Here is a 13,023-nt window from a genome sequence, read left to right on the forward strand (position 1 = left end):
TAAAATCTTCACTCTAGCAAGAATTTCGTGCATGATAACGAATTTTCTTGCGCTGCTGCAGGAATTACATTCTCGCGAAGCTTCTCACGTGACTTTTTTTAAAAGGTCTAGAAGCACTAGCTTTGTGGCGACAATAAAAGTGAGTACTGCATGAGTGCTCAAAATCACAGCTCCTGGGACTTAACCATAAATTTAGTCACTTTCGAAATCGTTTCTCACGTGATTACGAAGTCCGACCAGTTAATATTGCTGACTGGCAGACCTTGCCTATTTCTAAGAAATAACAAAAGCAATTCTTCGGATATCTGATTGGCAATGTCGATGGGTGCAGAGGTCTACATGGATGCGGAGCGTTTTCGATTCTTCTGTTCTCTTATAATTACAGTATAAAGTAAAGTTGAGAAATTAGTGATCTGCAAAGTGAGGCCCTGTGCAACAGCTTTCCCCCGAGTCGTAGTCACGTATCCATAGAGTTTTTTTTGTTGTGAGTAATGCAAGCGCCAAAACCAATTTTGGGTGTTGGAAATACACCTTGATTGCCTAGTTTTGACAAAGGACGCCCGAACACCAGCGGCTGAGGAGTCCCAAGATCTTCAAAGCTTGGGTAAAATCAAAGGAAGAAGAAAGCAGCCAGAAAGTATCGAAGACGGTTTTTAGAGGTTTCGTTGAGAATCGGCGCTAGTGTTTCGTGTCCTCCTTCTTGTGTGCATTCGTCAGTAGTATCAGGAGGTTTATCAAAGAAATGAAATTGAATGAATGAATGGATTAGTTAATGAATGAAATAATGAATGAATGAATGAATGAATGAATGAATGAATGAATGCTCACAACCACTCATGGTAAAATTATTCAGAATGTGGGCTGTCGCCATCCCGCCCAGAGATGGTTATCTGCCCGTCTAATGTAGCTTTTCCATTCTCGCCTGCAAGGGTCTGTAGCATGCGCGAGTCATGACCCCAACTGGATTGTCTCTAGTCCCGTCTTTCACGAAGATACTGCCTTCTATGTGTTTGACAGTTTCGCTGTAACACTGAATAAATGAATGGAAACAGCCAAAATATTTGTGGTGCAACTGAGAACGCGGAAGAAAAGGGGACAAGACAGGATAGAGCACCACTCCTGCCGTTTTTATTCCTCTTTCGCAGTTGGACCACAATTATCTTAAGATATGCAACAACTCGCCCTATTTTAGACTCTGCTGAAACAGCCACATGGCTAAACAAAGTGGACCGCCACCACTCCCCCTCATACGGTTATCCCCACCGTCATCTGCTGCCTTTCCTCCTCGCCTGCAAGGTTCTTAACCGCTCACTAACTGGTCGGGTAATAGCTTAGTAGCTTTGGTGCAATATATGCGTACTGCTTGTGCACGGAAGGCAGGAATGTCTTTAACGACTAGCCCACACGTTTGCGAAGAGTGTAGTCTCCATGCAGCCCGTAAGAAAGCAGGATCACATTACAGGTTGTGGGTATTGGGCTTCCTGTGTCTCGTCCGAAATAAATACAGCACACGTAGAGGTCTCTCATCACAAGGCCTTAGTTTATCCGTGCAGCTTTCACGTTACCAGGTTACCGGAATACGAGAAAGAATCTGCGCATGCACGCGCCTTTACGGAACATTGACTTGCTTTCACAGAACGTGAACTACTCGCCGTTCTGAGTTTGCGGCCTTATCGCGCTGATTTACCTTAATCGTGGACCCTCACCAGATCCCCTCCATGGAGCCTCCTTCCACCGAGACTCGTGCCACGACGTCGTCTATTAAATTGTCTTGATAAGTCCAAGTGGGAGCGCCAATTGCGACTACGTCGTTTGAGCCAGGTCACCGTCGCTGTATTCGTGAGACGCCGGATAGGTGGTGGCATCTGGCGGCTGCGAGATGAACTATGCAATTAAGAACTTCTTATTACAGTAACCTTGTGCATTATGCTTCTCTGCTGGTGCAAATTCGCGAGAGCGGCATAATTCTGAACGAGTTATATATATATATATATATATATATATATATATATATATATATATATATATATATATATATATATATATATATATATATATATGGCATTACATCACACAGGGCATCAACTGACACAGACACGCCACCTGTACCAGCATTAGGCTGCCACAATAAAAAACCAAACCCACCCAGACATCAAAAAGATTATAAGAATGCGGGCGAAAACATCATCAACTTATCCGACACCGAACTCACCACGGATGAGCGCTCAGTATTGTCTCGCGGACTTACATTCTGTCCAAATAATGGAAGATACGCAGAATTCGCACTATTAAGGGACCTTGATAATTTTGCACGAAATTTACGCTTAGCAGAATTCTTCTCCAACCAATCACAGAATAGAAAACCAGAATTCCATCACGCCACAGGGAGACAGTGGACTCCGGACGCCCAGAGAGACAAACACTTAGATATATACATTGAAGCGGTACAAAGGGATATTATAGAAGCTTATAAGGCTAGTAAACCCGGCACCTCTAACTTGTCTAGAAAGGAGCAGGAATCACTTTTAGCGCTAGGCAATCGTGAGGATATTGTTATAAAACCAGCTGATAAGGGCGGTGGAATAGTCGTTCTCAACAAGGAGGACTACATCAAAGAAGGCTTACGGCAATTGCAGGACAGGAAATTCTATAAACCCCTTGATTATGACCCAACAAAACAGCACAAAGAATTCATTACTGCGACCCTCCAGGACCTCGTAAAACAGGGTGCAATAGACATCAAGCTCTGCCAATCACTCATTCCCGCTCGCGCCACACCTGGACGTTTCTACATGCTACCAAAAATACACAAAAAAGGCAACCCTGGAAGACCTATAATATCAGGAACGGGGACACTTACTGAACCAATATCTAGCTACATTGATTTCTTGATTAGGGACTTTCCGCCTCGGCATCCATCGTACCTGCTTGACACAAACCACTTCTTGAGAGAAATTGAAAATCTTACAATAATGGAAGGTGCTTTTCTCGTCACACTAGACGTCACGTCACTATACACAAACATACCACATGATGATGGCATTCAGGCTCTTGTGAAATCCTACAGGGAAAATTCACCGGCCTCTTCTCCACACCCGATTGTCCTTGAAACTCTAGCCAAGATCGTCCTCGAATTAAACAGCTTCGAATTTGACAACCGATATTTTCTTCAAATAAATGGAACGGCGATGGGAACAAGAATGGCGCCGAACTATGCCAATATATTTATGCACGAGATTGAATCCAGTTTTCTGTCAACATATCCCACGAGCCCCGCCTTCTATAAGCGGTACCTCGATGACATCTTTCTTATTTGGACGGGCACTGAAGAACAACTAATTAAATTTATTGATGCATTTAACAACGTTCATAAAAACATTTCTTTCACGCATACTTATTCTAGAACTGAAATTAACTTTCTTGATGTTAACGTAAGGGTGGAAGGGGGTAAACTGGTAACTAGTGTTTACAGGAAGCCTACAGACGCGCAACAATACCTCCACTTCAAGAGCTGTCATCCGCGGCATTGCAAAACCAGCATCCCATACTCCCAGGCACACCGATTTAGGAGAATATGCTCTGAGACAAAGGACTTCAAAGAGAACACGGACCGTCTACGTAACGTCCTTATAAAGCAGCATTATCCACCTCCAATCATCGACGACGCAATACAAAAAGCAGCGAATCTTAACCGCCACCAAATCCTACACAATCAGAAAAAAGAAAGTAAAGGGGAACGAAGCAACCTAATTCTCACATTCACTAGTAACGCGCCGAATGTTAACAAAATTCTCAAAAAGCATTTCAATATCATTGAACAAAGCGACCGCCTCAAAAAGCTCTTCACTGTCCCGCCGCGGGTGGTATACAGACGCCCGAAAAATGTGAGGGACTATGTAGTACACTCTAAAACAAAAAGAACAGGACAAGTTGGCTGCCATCCCTGCGGGAAAAGTAGATGTCAGGTGTGCAAGCACATGCAAACAACGACGATAGCTGAAAGTACGCATGGTAATTTTACACACACCATACATGGTGACCTTAACTGCGACTCCCCAAACGTTGTCTACCTGTTAGAATGTGGAATCTACGCTAAACAATACGTTGGACAAACTGATACACCTTTTCGAATCAGATTCAACAACCACCGCTCGCATGTGAACACACTACCGAACCTTCCCCTTTCCAAACATATTAAGTCAGAAGGTCACAGTTTCGATTCCATTAAAGTAACACTACTCCAAGGAACTTTCCGCTCTCAGAGAGAACGTGAACAGCGTGAAGCATACTTAATACACAAATTCAACACCGTTGAACATGGAATAAATGAACATCCGGGTGCTCTTCCTGTTTTACGTGCCTTAAAGCGCAAATAGTACTTTAAATGAAACTAACATCAACCCAACAAAATACGCAGCAAAGATGCATGTGTAAGCCAATGCCTTCGGTGATCGTACCTGCAGTGTTTTTCACCCTTTCATGTGTGCCGTCTTTTACCTTCCCCTGCTTTGTATTGTACAGCGCTTGGAAAGAGCAGCAATCGATCAATCTAAGTGGAAGCCCGCCCTCCCTCTTCCTTCTTGCTCCTACCTCTATTTTTTTTTTCCCGTTCTGTAGATCCTTGACCGGAAGTCGCTAATGTCACTCAACGTGTTCGTTCTCGCTTTGGAAGCGGGCGTCGTTTATCAGACAAACGAGCAGGCTCAGCAACAAGTCAGATGGTATACAAGACTCCTTCGGCATGGCCCAAAAGTACAATACGCGGCGTCAACAGTGCTCACCGACACCCACTTAACCCCCCCCCCCTTTTTTTCCTTTTTTTCCTTTTTTTTCTCCGGTCAGCCTGTTTGAATCGCACACCGGCTGTTTTTAACTCGAGCCGGCTCTTCGTCCAACCCTACGGGACAGAATAGAGCGACGAATTTTAACGATGAGTAATAGCCGCCGCATAAGTATAAGCTCTGTCGCGAAGCACTCCGCTGTCGGCGGTGGCGTGGTACTCCTCGCTCCTGATGGGCCCTAAGCAAACTTTTTCTCCCTCCCGCTCCTTCTCTCTCTCTGTCACCTCCTTCCCCTCTCATTCGATGTCCATATAAACACGGAAATATGCACGAACATTTCGTCTTGAGAAAGGTCAGGCTCTGACCGAAACGTCGACGTAATAAATGAAGTTTTCTTGAAGTGCCACCTCTCATACTTATATATATATATATATATATATATATATATATATATATATATATATATATATATATATATATATATATATATATATATATATATATATATATATATATATATATATATATATATATATATATATATATATATTTCTCAAAAACACTACGCGAAAACAAACGTGTGTTGGCAGCCGCCACAGTGGTCTAGTGGTTATGGTGCTCTGTTCCCGACCAGCAGGTCGCGGCATCGAACCCGGCTGCGGCAGCTGCATGTTCGATGAGGCAAAAATGCTTGAGGTCCGTGCACTTAGGTTAAGGTGCTCGTTGAATATCCCGAAGTGGTCGACATTTCCGGAACCCTCTACAACGGCGTCTGTCGTAATCATGTTGTAATTTTGGGATGTTAAACCCCAAAAATAAATATTATTATTATAGGTGTGCTTGCAAAAGTCTCCAAAGATGCCGGAGGGGAGTGGCGTTGGCGCCGACGGGAATCGTTGACCACATTTCGCGAGATAACTTCGCACTAGAGACTAAGCAGGGGATCCGTCCCGGATGCGCACAGAGAACTAACTAGGAGAGAGGCGGTAGCCCTTCGACTCCTCCAGACTCGACCCTTCCCGTCGCCGGCCACTATGGCCATGTATATGGACATTTAACGTAACTGCTCGGCATGCGATCAACTCACAACCTTTCCTCATTTGATTTGGTGACTCCCCCGCTCGCGCTTTTCCACAAGGAAGCATCACGTCAACGAGACGGACTTCCTAAATCGTATCGCAGGTCCAGACCTGGTACACCAACGTCTCGTGGTCCAGCGAGCCTGTGAAACTTCAGTTGTCAACCGTGTTTTCGAAGCGCAAAAATTCTAGGCAGAAGTAGTCAAAAGCAGCTCGTGAAACATTAGAATCATTTTTTAATAAGAAAAGCAGGTGAGCAGTGCATAAGCGACATATCCATTGCGTTGTACAATGCAGAAATTCAATTTGTTTCACACCTCTTTAGATTTTTTAAAAATCTGCCCTGGTCGTCCTGACGGTGCACCTATGCAGCTGGTTGATATATGAAACTGTTTATCTGCCTTCAATAATATCAGTTGTTAGTTTGCGCCTGTGCTCGTCTGTTCTTTCCTGTTGTCCTGTCTCTTTTTGCTACTCACGATGGTTTTTATGTCCAAACACCAACTCACCAACAGTCCACTCGTTTAACACAAAGCACAGTCCAACAGTACATGAGCCAGAAAGATACAAGCAGGAGTTCTGGTAATAAAAAAATCACACCTGTATAAAGTGCAAACTTTCACAAGAGTTTTGCATAGAAAAATATGGGAGCGAAATACAGATACGATATTACGGAATATTGTATCATTTTCACAATCTTTCTACTTGAAGTGCTGAACCCTATGCGTGAATCTTGACGGGCAGGTGATTGTGTCGATGTTGTGGGAAAAGCCGTTTTAGTCCTTTCCTGTTCACGAACCGAAAAAACTCAGTGCCCCTTATGCATTCGCCTAAAGCGACTCGAAGGCGAAAGCCACCTTCTTCTTTTTCTTCTCTGCCGCCCTACGAAAGCTTTCTGCACCTAGCGAGGTTATGCACTGCCTCCGTGATCGGCCCACTTTTGATCAAGCGATGATGACATGTGATGACATCATCCTGCGACGTCACGTTATGTGACGTCATAGTGACGACACGATTACATCTTCGTGATGGGCAACGTGTCGATTAATTTTTGTACCTGTCATGTTGACGCCGACGCCGCGGCACGACGGTCGACGGTTAGTTATCGCCTTTGATGAGACGTCTGGTGCTTTCGCCTTAAAAAGCTTACAGTGCTTTATTATTCCCACGTGCGTGGACGAAAAATTGGGGGGCGGTTAATCTTCGCCTTTTAGAGTTGAACGTGATAGCGATATCCGGCCCGATCGTCGTCGTGGTCCGTTTCGCTTATTATTATGTTTAGTCGACCAGCCAGTCAGCCACACACCTAAACGCGCACACACTCAACATACATATTGCCACACGCGCTCCTTTCTTTCTATCTTTTGTGTTAATAAACCCTTACACGTGTTACTAGTGGCTTACGCAACCTGCGCCAGAATGTCTGGGAACATTCCAGATTGTAGTAGATCACTTTGTTCAGATTGCGCACATGACGCGAATAGTCAAGATTATTCCAGAGATTGCACGACCACCAGTTATGAGGCTCGAAAGTTCTACTGATTGAATAACTTTATTGAAAACAGTCCTGAAGATCGGTTTTTTAGGCCGATGCATGATGTATCAAAGACGACGCGTCCAAGTGATCATCAGATTACCGACGGCCGACGCTCTGTTCGCCGCTATCATTGTATTGCTGTAGTATGACTTTCCGTTTCCCGGTCGCAAGTTCAGCCAAATGAAGTTTCATCTTGGACACGCCGACTACTGCCTTCGTCGAAGTCACGACCCCGTGACATCAGGTGGAGGTGCTTCCGGATCCTTGTGCCGAACGCCCCGCCCACCGTCCGGTCGTGAGCCATGCCCACACCCTCAAGGCGACATTGGCGCCACCAGCTAGCCAGCCGCAGGCAGCAAAGTCTCCCACCAGAATACGGACCACTTCCCGCAAAGACCAAGACTGCGACGACGAAGACAACAGGCACCATGACGGCTGCTGTCTCACCTTAACGAGTCGTCATGAATCGGCCCAGGGAGCTGCCGACTTTCCGTGGATCACTATGAAGGCACGCAAAGCTGGTTGGGAAAATACGATCGAGTTCAATAATGTTGATTGTTGGGCGAGTTGGTGATAGTTCATGTCTACGTGGGAAGCAGCGCTCTTAGACAAGACAAGTTGCGAGTGCAGCGGTCGTCCTGTGTTTATTCGTTCCTTGTCGTGCCTTGTCTAAGTGCGCTGCTTCCCACGTAAACATGAACGACCGAGTTGCCCATTTCAAGAACTGGGACTGTGATGATAAACTTCGTCACGTATACCTCGCCCTTGAAGATGGAGCCGGTTCGAGGACAGGAGGCCGCCCTGACCACCTGGGATCTATTTCGCCCTGCATTCCTCAGAACCTTCAGAAGTATCGTGCGTACAGAAATGGCGGAAACCCTATTGGAAAGCAGTGTACAGCTCCCAGTTGAGAACGTCGGGATGTACACAGAAGAAAGGGACCGCCTCTTCCGTCACTCCGAGCCCGCTATGTCTGAGAAGAAGAAGCTCCGGTTCCGAATGCGAGTAGTCAAGCAAGAGTTGTTTGCGGGACTTGTTCGCAACCCGACCAAGAGTGTCAACGGATTCCTTACAGAGGCCACAACAATAGAAAAGGCGCTTGAGATGCGGACAAGGCAGTACAAGCGCCGCTCACCAACAACCGACTACGCCGAAGTTCAAAACCTCAGCACCGACGACCTGCGCAAAACCATCCGAGCGGTCGTGAGTTAAGAGCTGCGTAAGATGATTCCGGAATCGCAGCCTCGATTGGACTCGACCAACAAAATTGTCCGTGAAAAAGTCCAGCAAGCGTTGGGCATTCCCGAACCACCGCAGCTTCATCCGGAGGCTATGAGCTACGCTACTGCAGCGCGTCGTAGCGCTCCCCCTCATCGCCCACGGGAAGACGCCGCACCGCCGCAGTTGCGCCGCCAGACACCGCCACGGTTTTTTCGTTGTTTGAACGTCTGAAGAACATGAACCGTGCGTTGCTCGCGTGGCTTATCGTGAGCCGGCAACATCTTGAGATCTTGACACGAAGTCGCTGCGGCGGCACGCTGCAGCTGAACTCTCCGAGTACGCCGTGTTAAACTCTCAACGAAAATACGTTTCACGCAAAGTTGCATTCTTTAAATATTATACTGTGCATTAAATAATCGAACAAACAAACGTTGAAAGCACTTTCAACACGTCTAATATTTCAAGTAGCCACAGCCAAGCCGGCCAAGCCTGGCCACTGCCTAGAAGCAGCAGCACACGCTCGGAAACGCCGCACTCGGGTTGCTCTGCGCTCGTACGATGCGCTCACTCCTGTGTTGTGAGACATTCGTATTACCAACGGCCAGTTGCAACAATGACGTCACAGGCAAGTGTTTTTTTTTTTTACTTACTGAACGCATCGAATTCTGCGTCACCAAACGCGATACTATCGCCTTTTGCGATAGTTTGAGAACACGGGCCCAGGCCACACCTACAGCCGCTGCCGATACCGTGAGACGGAATTGCGTGGATTTGCCATCAACGCGCCTCGTTCAGAATGAGGTGAACGGTCACGTGACATCGCTGACTACCTCGCGAAGCGCGAGGGACCCCCCGAGGACATTCGCGATCGCTGTTGCCAAGCCGCTACATCTCTCCCCAACGCCGGCCATACTCTGGCCCAACCAGGGGCCGGTCAGATAGGCCGTATCCGGAAAACTAATGGCAGCAACCGATGGAGGTGCGGTTGCTGTACGACGAACTACCGAAGATCCTCCGCCGCCGACGACAATACCGCGACGACGCCCTAAGAATACGATGCAAACCAGACCGAGCCCTCACGACGACACCTCGCGGCCTGAACCGCTGTCGACGCTACGTAGAAGCAGCGGGACAAGACGACCTAGCCGTGACCCGACGCCGCGAGTTAACCGTAACGCAAGACGACGAACCACCGGCCTTGACCTGCTTATTGAAGGCCACAACGTCATCGCATTGGTCGACACCGGAGCCGACTCCTCCGTCGTCAGTGGCCACGCTGAAAAAACTAAAGACCGCTAGGGCAGGACCCGAAATTCAGACAACTGGAGGCCACCTAATAACACCAACTCATCTGCACGGCAAGAATCATGACTGACGGCCAGACTTATCCGGCGAGCTTCGTACTGCTGCAGCGTTGCTCAAGAGATGTGATCCTTGGTATGAACTTCTTAAGCCTCCACGGCGCAGTCATCGACGTGAGATCCGAGTCAATAACACTATCCACAGACAAGGCACTACCGCTGCACACGTCGCCAGGAAAGCATGCCTTCATTGTGCTGGAAGACCAGGTCATCATTCCCCCTCGCTCCTGTGTCATCATTTCCGTCGGTACACAGAAATCAGCAGACCTAGAAGGCGTCGTTGAAGGCGACCAGCTCCACTTGAATAACCGCGAGATTTGTGTCGCAAGAAGAATAGCCTATAATAGATTGAGCGCAAATGGACGAGACACAAGAAGACAAGACGACAACACGAGCGCTCACTACCAACTGGTTTTATTCAGAAAAAAAAACATGAGTATATAAAGTATAGTACACCACAAGCGCACCTGCGCACACATCAAGTGAGAAGAAAAAATTTATTAAAAAAAAGGTTATCTTAAATTCCGCTGAATCAACCGAAACTCACTCCCCCACAAGCATACCGACGTTCAATCTGCGTTCAATTTGCGCTCAATCTATTACGGAATGAACCAACACGCCCAACAGAGCATTTTATTAAGAAATAGCCTAGCTGCGGGGAGAGAAAGCAGCAGTTATGCTCACAAATTTGAGCAACGAGTACAAGCACGTGAACAAAGGCACAACCGTCGCCTAAATCGAAGAAATCGTGGAAGCCACCGCTGCTTTCGCCCTCACCAATTCTTCCCAGTCTACTCCGACGAACCAAGCTCCTCCAGCTTTTGATGTCAATCCCAGCCTTCCTAAGCAAAAGCATGAACAGCTAAAAACCCTGCTCTTGCAATACAAGGACTGCTTTTCGTCCTCGTCAAGAATTCGGCACACACCTGTCGCAAAACGTCGCATCATCACAGAGGAAAGTGCCAGACCACTATGTCACTGCTCGTACAGAGTTTCGACGCAAGAACGCGATGCCGTAAAGAACCAAGTCGGCGAAATGCTACGCGGCGACACCATGCAGGCATCCAAGAGTCCGTGGGCGTCACCTGTGGTGTTAGTGAAGAAGAAGGACGAAACACTACGCTTGTTAATCGATTATCGCCGCCTGAAGAAGTTCACGAAAGAGGACGTGTACCCTCTCAAACACTGGATCGACTCGACAATGAGGGGTACTTTTCTTCGATGGACCTCAAGAGCGGCCATTGACAAATCAAGGTCGACTAGAGAGACAGAGAGCAGACTGCCTTTATAACACCAGACGGCCTCTTCGAGTTCAAGATCATGCCCTCTGGCCTTTGCTCGGCATCTGCGACTTTCCAATGCGTTATGGATACAGTACTGGCAGGAATGAAGTGGCAGACTTGCCTTGTGTACTTGGACGACGTGATTGTTTGCCTCAAACTTCGACGAACACCTCCGGCGAATTGACACTTCCAGCAATCAAGACCTCTGGCCTCACCTTGAAGCCTGATAAGTACCGTTTTGCATACGAGGAGCTATTGTTATTGGCCCACGTGATCAGCCAGTCCGGAGAGCGCCCATACCCGCGGAAAACAGCTGTCATCGCTGCCTTCCCACCACCCCTTGACAAGAATACTGTACGTCGATTTCTCGGCTTGTGCGCCTATTAAAGACTTCGTCAAAGACTTTTCACGGATCGCCCAGCCACTGACGCAACTCACGAAGGCCGACGTCGAATACAGGTGGGACACGGCACAAGTTGAAGCATTTCAAGAACTGAAACGACGCCTGCAGATGCCTCCGATACGTGCGCATTTCGACGAATTTGCCGATACGGAATTCAACACCGACGCAAGCAGCGTAGGACTCGGCTCCGTCCTTGTGCAGAAGACTGACAGACTGGAAAGATTTATCAGTTATGCTAGCTTGTCGCTATCAAAGGCAGAAACCAACTATCCCACAATAGAAAAGGAATGCCTGGCCATCATGTGGGCTACATCGAAGTTTCGCCCCTACCTCTACGGCCGGCCCTTCAATGCTGTGAGCGACCACCATGCCTCTTGTTGGCTAGCTAACTTGAAGGACTCTTCAGGTCGCCTCGCACGGTGGAGCCTACGACTTCAAGAATTCGACATTACCGCCGTTTACAAGTCCGGAAGAAAATTTTGTGACGCTGACGGCCTGTCTCGCGCCCCCGTCGACTCACCGCCGTAGGACGACAAGGAGGACCACTGCTTCTTGGGAACCGTAAGTGCCGACGACTTCGCCGACCGACAGCGAGCGGATCAGGAACTCAGGGGCCTTGTGGAATACTTCGAGAACAAGACCAGCGTTGTTCTAAAGGTATTCACTCGGGGACTGGCGTCGTTCTTTTTGCGCAACGGTGTTCTCCTAAAGAAGAACTTCTCGCCACTTCGATCCAACTACCTTCTTGCGGTGCCCTCAGCATTGCGGCCAGAAGTCCTCCAGGCTCTACACGACGACACCACGGCGGGACACCTCGGTGTTTCACGCACGCTCGCTAGAATACTGCAAAAGTACTGCTGTTCTCGCCTTGCTTCTGACGTTCCTCGCTACGTAAAGACATGCGGAGACTGTCAGCGACGTGAGACACCGCCGATTAGGCTGGCCAGACTTTTGCTGCCTATCGAGCCACCTCTACGGCCTTTCCAGCGAATAGGGATTGACTTACTGGAGCCGTTCCCGATGTAGAATTCCGGAAAGAAATCGGTCGTAGTAGCTACCGACTACCTCACCCGCTATACAGAGACTAGTGCCGTTCCCAAAGATAGTGCTGCTGAGGGAGCCAATTTTTTCGTTGAGAACTTTGTCCTGCGCCACGGCGCTTCAGAGGTCCTCATTGCTGACAGAGTTCCGGCCTCTACTGAGGACCTAACTCAGGCGATCTTTGGATACTGCCAGACAAGTGACCGCCAGACCACCGCCTGCCACCCAGACCAATGGCATCACCGAGCGTCTAAATAACACCATGGCCGGCATGCTGGTCATGTACGTCGACGTCGAGCACAAGACGTAGGATTCAA

Source organism: Rhipicephalus sanguineus, chromosome 6 (assembly GCF_013339695.2).
Source record: "Rhipicephalus sanguineus isolate Rsan-2018 chromosome 6, BIME_Rsan_1.4, whole genome shotgun sequence".
Lineage (NCBI taxonomy): Eukaryota > Metazoa > Arthropoda > Arachnida > Ixodida > Ixodidae > Rhipicephalus > Rhipicephalus sanguineus.